The sequence below is a fragment of the Limulus polyphemus genome, unplaced genomic scaffold (assembly GCF_000517525.1).
Source record: "Limulus polyphemus unplaced genomic scaffold, Limulus_polyphemus-2.1.2 Scaffold8582, whole genome shotgun sequence".
Taxonomy (NCBI): Eukaryota; Metazoa; Arthropoda; class Merostomata; order Xiphosura; family Limulidae; genus Limulus; species Limulus polyphemus.
This window is the reverse complement of record NW_013674192.1, coordinates 15,411-24,914: the sequence shown is the minus strand read 5'-3', so window position 1 is coordinate 24,914 and position 9,504 is coordinate 15,411. Positions and strand designations below refer to the sequence as shown.

At 33.0% G+C, this 9,504-nt stretch overlaps 1 protein-coding gene across 1 annotated transcript in view; it reads left to right on the top strand.

The window, feature by feature from the left end:
• Positions 1 to 282: 282 nt before the first annotated feature.
• The window catches only part of LOC106475437, a gene marked incomplete at its 3' end in the record, with an annotated part of 19,263 nt that continues 10,041 nt past the window's right edge, over positions 283 to 9,504 (top strand). Inside the window, exon 1 of the mRNA XM_022379544.1 lies at positions 283 to 401. The remainder of the gene's footprint in view (positions 402 to 9,504) is intronic.

Here is a 9,504-nt window from a genome sequence, read left to right as displayed (position 1 = left end):
TAGCATATATTATATATTCAGTAAAATGCTTGTTGGTCCATGCTTGTAGTCTTACACTGCTAAATTAGGGAGGGCTAGCGCACATGGCCCTCGTGTAGCTTTGCGCGAAATTCAAAACAAACAAATAGTCACTGGCCCTCTAGTAACGCGATTTACACAAAAATGTTTAAACCAAAATACTATAATTGTTCTAAGTCATATCACTGACTTCTTGAAGGATAAATATAGACCTTAAATATTTAAGTTGTCTAAATTATTAAATAAATTATTTTGTCTAGACATTTGGTCAATCATTCGTTCACGACGACAAGTTTCTAGCCGCCGTTGGATCTGTGTCTTCCGTGTTTCACGCACTTAGTAGAATCTTGGTAGGCCTAATTCAACAAAAAAGTTCTTACAAGGTGAGTTTATGTTCATAATATAAAAAATTTTTATTGTATCAAATTTTTAGAGGACTTCCAGAATATTAATTTAACAAAATATTTTAATCTCTGAAAATAAATAATTTTTTTTTGTACTAAAATAAAATAGCTTCCAGTTTTTACGTATTGATTTTAGGCCTCATTTCTAATGTGTTTATCGGTAAGCGCAAAGCTATAAAGTGAGGTAACAAAGCTAAAATAAAATTTAGTTAAATATAAACATACTAATGATACGTAGCTCAGGTGTAAAGGTTTTAATGCCTTAATAATTTGGTTATTAAATTTTGCGCAAAGCTATTCGAGGGCTATCCGTGCTAGTTGTCCTTAATTTTAAAGTGATAGACTGGAGGGAAAGCAGTTATAGAACATCACCTGTCGTAAAGTCTTTGGCTTATCATTTAACAATGAAAAATGAGATTGATTATCACGTTACAACGCCTCCATGGGTGAAAGTGCGAGCGTGTTCGGTGACGGGATTTGTACCAGCGACTCGAAAATCCATTAGGCCTATCTGAATAATGATACAAATGATTTTTTTTAAATCCGGTAAAACTACTGTTATTTGGATGATTCATAATAATACGCTGTCGTATGATTTAGTAATTGGTGTACAGTAACATATAACAGCAGTGAATACAAGTTAATTAGTTTTGGTTATGTTTTCCAACATCTGCCCCTGCAAGTAAGCGGATGTTCTCCTCCGGTAGATGTCGCGATCAGCGTGAATAGTAACATGGTCTTCATTGCGAACAAAATTAAAACAGTTAACTGGAAAAGAAAAATCTTCTAATTTAAAATGTAGTTATTTATTTGTCAGTGAAACACAACAAATTATATTAATTTTGACGAGAAATAAAAATTACATCACAAATAATATAAAAATGCAACAAACTCGTTTAGGTTTAATAAAGTGTTCTCTTTGATTTTTCTTTTGAAATAACTTGATGAAATAACAGTTGTGAAACATTTAATTGTAAGCTTAGTTTTTCATACTCCTTAAGATTCAATTGGATTCAAAAAGTGCTATCCTGGTTAGGGATCCTGATCTCACTTCCGGCAGTATCACGTGCGCCATTAGCGAACAATTATCTTTAGATTTTTGAACTAAAATGACATCGAACTCATATAATTGTTCCGCAGTGTTTTAGGCTTAGCTAAGTAGTTATTCTGTTATTTTAGCTTCCACGGTCTTACCGCCACAAAAAGAATCATTCCATAAATGATGACGGTGTACTTTGTTCCAAATACCTCAGCAGTAACAGCAGGGATACAAACAAAACAAATTGGAAAGGTGACGTACAAACCACAAACCCATATTAGAAACATCACTTTCCCTGAAATAAGACGAGACGTAGCTAGAAATAAAATATCTGGATTCCCATTAAATTAACACAATTTTATTATCTTTTCATTAACACAAATGAAATAATGACTTGTATATCCAGAGTACTGCTTTATTAGCTCAATATTTCGCTTTTACAGCTTCCTCGGGAGCTATCGATATCCTGAATAACCCAGTTGAATATAAAGAAAGTTAAGAATAATAACCTTTTTATTGGAATAAGTAAACGTTTTAATGCAGACGTTTCTTCAAAATATCTCGTTATTTACGTGGTTAAATATAAAAGATCCTCTTCTTTATTTTATTTTTCTAGTAACAAAAAGGACGCCATTTTTGTACTGAGAATGTTAACAAATTAATTATAATATATTTCTTATTTCTATAACAGAATGCGCTTTGAAAAATCACTTTAAAGACAGTTTCTAATGGAATTCGAGATAAATATATTTATAACTAACAAAGGCCACACAATACTCGAGACACCCTAGGTTGAGGGGGGAAAAATGTTATTGTCACATCAAAGTAAGACAATAAAAATAATTTGTTTAACATAAATATGTTTTACGTTTCGCGTAAAATGATTTATATCAAAATAATATTACCTACCTACAAAAGTGAAAGCTGCCATTATACAGAACATTCCAAACCATCCTAAAATTGGAATTAATGTAGTAAAGATAACGTACTATATATTACAACAAGTATCAGGTTGGTTTGGAGTAAAGCACGTGTAACCTTTGTTAGAGTACAACGAGTACAGCTTTGTTTAAAGTAAAACACGTATAAGATTCGTTCTGATTAATTTTCTCACCACTGATAGTAAAACTTCAATAATGAAGACTAGTTTAACTTTCATCAGGTATCGATAAGTTATAAGTGTTTTAAACAAAAAACACATTTTTTGAACTCTGTCAACACTTAATGTAAATTAACAAAGTTTCTTATAATGTCAGAACATCGAGTCAACAAGGCTCAAGACAACGAGTCAGATTCCGGACAGCTGGGGGTGGGGGATAATTTAATTTATCTTATTTTAGAAGTACTGTTTGATTCTCTCCAAAAGAAGTATTTCCACAATTACGCTTTTCCTTTTCTTTATCGTCTTGTGCTTTAGAAGTTTCCGTTTGTTGGTGGTTAGTTTCTGGAAACAGCATGGTAACAAAGACACCTGGAAACCAAAAACAACATGAATCACTAAACAATCTCGAGTCCGATTTATGAAATATTGTAAAACAAACAGGAATAATACATGCTGAATTCATGTTTTATTAAAATTTCTAATCGATAAATTTAGGTTGAACGTGTGTAAGCTATGTTTAAAGTACAACTGTTTAAAGCTTGGTGTAGAGTTCAATGGGTATGAGCTTCTTTAGAGTACAGAATGTGTAAGCTTTGATTAGAGTACAACACGTGTAAACCTTGTTTAGAGTACAAGAAGTGTACGCTTTGTTCTAGTAATTAATAAGTCTGTAGCTGGTGTAATATATTTGTAGCCGGATGATGATTCGTCCAGATTGAAGTTGGTAATTACATTAACATAATACAATATCCCATCCGGTCCATTGACGGAAGTTATCTAACTTCATGATTAATGAAAGTTTATCGTAGGACATGAAAAGTTGCTTCCCTTATATGTAATTGTAAAAAAGGCAAAAATGCCTATTAAAATAAGAAAACACAAAATGTGAAACCGCAAAGATGTTCAGTTTTGAATTCTGTGGTTTTTATGGGCGTTGTTTACCACTACCTCACCTCCTGTGGATGGATCTTCATCAAATTTGGCATGATGGTTTGTTGGATCCATGTGACGATAAATGGAAACGTGTGTATCTCCCCTTGGAACAAATGAACCTCCACACCAATTTTGATGAAGATCAATCAACACCTGCGAAGTAATTACATGGACAGACAACAGAGAGAACAATTATATTTATATAGATTCTAAAAATAGACCCTAAGATTCTGAAAGTTGTCGACAAGGTGTGAATCAAACAACTTTCTACGTCCCTTAAGGCTATATTTACTGTAAACATGTGAATGAAGGCTATATTAACTGTAAACATGTGATTCAGGTCTTAATTTACTGTAAACATGTGAATCAAGAATATATTTACTGTAAACATTTAAACCAAGGTTTTGTGTCCTGTAAAAATGTGAATGGATTCTATTTACTGAAAAATGTAAATTAATTCCTAGACCGAAACTGTAGCGATGTAATAAAAGTCATTGTTATCTCCTCCCCCCTTAAAAAAAAATCCTAGACCGAAACAGTAAGAAGGTGATAAAATTCATAATTATTAAAAACAAATACCGAGACAGAAACTATAACATGGTAATAACACAATATATAATTATTAAAAAACACCTAAACCAAAAGTGTAACAGGATGGTAATAGAGTTATTGCGTGGTCGAATCTGTAGAAAGTTAAATAAATAAAATCATTCAAAATCTAAGTAACTGAGAAAATGTTATGTTTAATAAAATTAACGTTATTATCAGGTGAAAAAAATGTATAACAAAACTTTGATATTTTTCAGATATAATTATTTCAACCGAAAGTACTGCGTATTTCACATTCAACAGATCCATTAGACTGAAACCTAGCACAACTAGAACTGTAATAAATATTTATTACACAGCAAATGACATTTAATACATGAATATACGTATTCTATGTTCAGCAATCTATAGTAAACAAGGTACGAAGATCTGAGCAACTTGTAAACACGGCTAAGTCAGTCCCAAATTTCCCTGTTTTAAAGCTACGAACTGTTACGTACATAACTTACCTGCCTGTTTCTCATGTCTATGTCTGAAAATGGATATGAATCATTAAAGAGTAGCCTAAAAACTAACGTGGATCGTCTACAATTATATGTTGGACAATATCAACATTATAACTGTTGACCTTTCAACTGAATAAATTCCAGATGAAAATACCAACAGCACTGATCACATCAAGGTGATTTTCAATTTTAGAGATGTACCAAGTGATCTCTGTGAAAAATCCTATAGATAAGGGCCTAATGCTATGCTTACCTCCCCTAAACGTAAATTTTCCGATTACCTGTTCCTCTTTGAGTGAAGTTATGAAACCTTGAAATCTCAACCAATTTTCAGAAAAATTTACCCAGAACTTTGTAAAAACCAGGTTTGAAAACGTTTATTTGTTTTTATTCTGCATCTCCAATAAAATCAGTTACACTCACGAAGAATTTACTGACTTAAAATAACGCAGGCCTGCGATGGTTTCACTGTTTTGAAATTTTTACGTGTTCTACGTAAACGCTGAATCCAAAAAATGATATCCACGTTTCCCCATCACGTACAGGTTTTTCACAAAACGTCATAACGCAATACATAAAAGAAAGACAACAACACGTAGGTTTGAGACTAAAATCAGTATGAATGAGGATGCATATTCGTCTGACATCAATGTTCTTCCTTTTACTTTAGTTTGTATTTTTGTTAAAAAAACATAATAATAAAAAATGTTCATTGTGGTAAACGAAATATAATTTGGATCTAAGTAATTTGTAAAAACATCTTAAGTGATAGAAAAAAAATGAATATTATTTTCGAAATCTACTTAGCTGATTTATGGAAAATCTATTATTAAAACCAAAACAACTTATATGAAGTTTAAATTCGTAGGCCTTTCTTCGCGCCACCTTAATTACATAACGTGAAAACATTGTTATAAGAGATATTATTAAAAATTAAAGCACACGTCTATAATAAAAATTTATTTTTTTAGCTACGTTTCAGGCATATGCCCCTCGTCAGTCTTAGCTGTTAAAATGAATGAATAATAGAATTTTTCTAACAACTTTGTCTACGAATGTCAGTTTTCCGTATTCACAGTCGATATTTAAAGATCACCCCTGTGATCTTTTTTCTTCAGTGTGTTTAGGCAAATTTGGTGTATTGTTTGAGACGGAGAAATAAAAAAACAACAGATAAATAGATATCATGATAGCTAGAAACAGGTCCTCTCAGAGGTGCAGAGAGGCCCGGGCCACTTCTATGTTTTGAGACCCCTGGCTATAATAAAAAAAGATAATGACACATGAAAACAAAATAAGACAATCATTAGCTTAAAAGAAAAGGGAATCATAGTTTAAATATTTACTTTGTATATATAATTTGTATGTCACACTTTTGGTCTCATCGAGAGGCTAGTAAAAACAAATCGTGAAACTAAAGTAACGCAAAAAAACAACAACAATTGTCTACGTTTGAGGCCCGATCCAAATGGCGCTCCCCTCTAATTGGCCCTAGCTAGAAACATACATAGACATAGAGAGTAAGAAAAATGTTCTACACTCACCACTTCCTTGCAGAGGTATAGAAAGCAAACTAAAAGTGGGTGAAGCAAAGTTTATATGACCAAGGGAATGTGGGTCATAGCCGGGATCAATGGGTGGCTTCAGAGTCCCGAGAGCTCTTGGATTCTGGATTACATTTTATGCCTTCTCCTAGTTTTCCTTATATTATTATATCTCTCAAATATTTGACGTTTTCCAATTTTTCTTCATGTGTCCTACTCACAAAATGTGTAGAGGGTGCTCTTCAAATGTTACGTACTATTCGTTTTCCAGTGAAATATGTGGGAAGTAACACCTGTGCACAAGGCGAGGATGAAAACGTCCCTAACTACTTTAATTATACATACACAAGCTGGAAAGTCGCGTTAAAATTATTTCAATTCACGTGGTCGAATCATTTTTCTTAACTTGGATCTATTTTTATCAAACTGTCTAGAACTAAAACATTCTTCTCTGACAGCGATGACAAGACCTGTTGTGTTGTTTTACAATTAATATCAACTTTGGAGTTTACAATAAATAAATAACCATACTCGCTGGGCTGGTTGTACATGGAGGTGTCACTCTTGGTAAGGGTTTTGGGGACGGAGTACCCATAAAAAAAGGGGGGAGGAAAAGATGGCGATGCCCACGGTTGATGCACGATTATAAAATTATTTGTTAACCCTTTGTGTTTTTTCATTTTCTTGTGGTCTTAATTTGGGTTTAATTGTTTCAGTTCTGTTTAAAAATCGCGTCGTCCATTAATTTATGCGCAATCTTGAAAAATAATAACTGTCTTCAGAGGTGTGGTGTTTCAATTCCGCTGATATCCAGCAGATAATAGAGACACACACGAACACAGGCGAGCAAATAGACACAGCCTTTATTCACAGTTACCTTGTATAGTGTTTATTTACCAGACTGAACGAGCTCTGTGTTGTAAAGTGACTATAATGGCTGCTCTGGTTGAGATGAGTCTTTTGTTTTCACGTCCGTACGGGAAAAGGACAAATAGAATTATAATTTACAGCCCAAATTTCATAAAGCGCTGTATGCCAGAATCAAAGGCTGCATACATCAAAGACTATTCCACATAACGTTCATAAATTATATAAAACTCTAACTCATATCTAGGAGGGAAAAACACAGGTCCAAAGTGGTATGAGTTTCTAGACGTTGGCATATGCACTCTGCACTTGACTAAAAATATTAGTACACGTTTACAATCTTTCAACATTCGCTTAACAAAAATGTCACACTAGATACAGAACACGTGCACGGACTTAAAAAAAAATAATACGATATATTTGACTAACAACAATATATTCTAAACTAGTTATGGTGGGGTGAAATTCATGACTATTTCAGTTATTACAGTTGGACGAGTTAGGTAATACCTTATTCCTGTGTTAAGTGTGATGTTTTGTTATAAAGCAGATTTAAAATTTTCGGTCTGTATAAACTGTCTTCTTCTAACAAGATTCTTTGTTTCCATAAAATGTTAAAATATACAAACAAACCCCATCGTTTGAGCTTAGAAGTAAAACAAAAACACACACACAAAAAATAGATTTATATGTTTGTGTATTTTCTATTTTATTACCCCATTTTAGCTGTTTTCTAAATGTTTTATACTTCTTAAAAAAGACAGACATAGATTAATGCTTATGCTATAAACATGCCCTCTCACAAGTTCAGAGAGGCCCTGACCACTTCTTTCTCTTGAGGCCTCTGACTATAATAAAAATAAAACGTGATGGCATATGAAAACAAAATAAGACAATCATTAGCCCAAAAGAAAAATGGAACATAATTTGAATATTTAATTTTATATATATATATAATTTACAGTTCTAAGATGAGAGTGTGTATCAAATTTTGGTCTGATTGGGAGGCAAACAAATAGCGAGACTTTACAAATGCAAAAAATAACAAATGTCTAAATTTGAGGCTCGGGCCAAATGGCCTTTTTCCACCCTCAATTGGCCCTAGTTGTAACAGCTTTATTAGCGGGCATCTGCAACACTTTGGCAAAAGCTGGATAAGAGAATATTTCGGTTACAAAATAATATCTTTTAGGATATTTTATAGTCTAGAAAAAGTGTTATCTGTGCTCTCGCCACCGCGGGTATCAAAACCTGGTTTCTAGCGTTGTAAGTCCACAGACACACCGCTGTCCCACTGGAGAAAAAGTGAACATTTTCTAAAAATGGATTTGTTTTTCTGGAAAGTATTGCACGGGAAGAGTTTTAGTGATACGAAATTCTTTCCATCAAAATGATTCACTGTACAGAGCGCAAAATGTTCATAAATTTTACTGATATAAACTGTCATGTTTTTGTATATTAAAAGCGGTACTGTTTATTGAAAAAAATATTTTTTTAAACTAACTCCACTTTATCATTACTAGATTTAAAAAGTATATCAATAAAGATATAATCAAACCCTCACGTACAGTCCTGAAAGTCGTGTTCTTGTTGTGAGGAGAGTACTATTATTTAACATTGTGTTCTATTATAAAGAAATGGTTGTTGCACATAACACACGTATTTTTCTAATTGTCTGAATCTTGAATACCCAAAGTGTGAATTATTTTATGGATTTTCGTTTGTGGTGCCATCAGCAGATGGTGCAGGAGTTTTGGTTACATACATAAATACTGACATACACGCTACGTCCATTATTGTAATATGGAGACATGTCTATACACAAACACAAATATACTGTATTAGTTTAGGGAGAGAAGTTTGGAGTAAAACATTTCCTCAGAATACATTAACACAGGTTACTACATTGTTGTTGAAGACTGTAACGAATTTTTTATTATATATTTATTTTAATGTCAACGTTTGTTTAGATTAAGTTTATATTCAAGAACATGCATAGCCTATAGTGTTGGATATGTATTGCGAAACTCCCTCCTATTCTCCAAAGTGGTAGAAGATTCTAGAGAATAAGAATCAACAATATAATGTATGTACGTAAACGCTTAAACGTAGCTCAGTATTGTTACGTAAATATGAATTTTCTAGGAAGCCTCCACACTCCTATAAATATAACCAACGCGACGCGCCAGAAGGGAGTATCTGTTATTAATTTGCTATAATCACTGTGCTATAAACTTTAGAAGCTATAACTGTGATTGTTATAACCCTTATCAATCGGAAAACTTCAGATAATTTACCAGGAATCTTTACAAAGTTCGAACATTACAAATCGTTAAACTTCAGTGGATTCTCATTGGACATTAGTATTTTTATGAAAACATTATATAAATTCATCGCTGTGTGGCCGGTAAATATCGAAGGACAAAGCCAGCTAGCTTCCTGTGAAGCGAATCGTACCTACATCAACTCATTATTAACTCGCTCATCAAGGAAGTTCCAGACTAGAAAGAATACTTTATACTGCTTGTAAGTTTGTGAAACT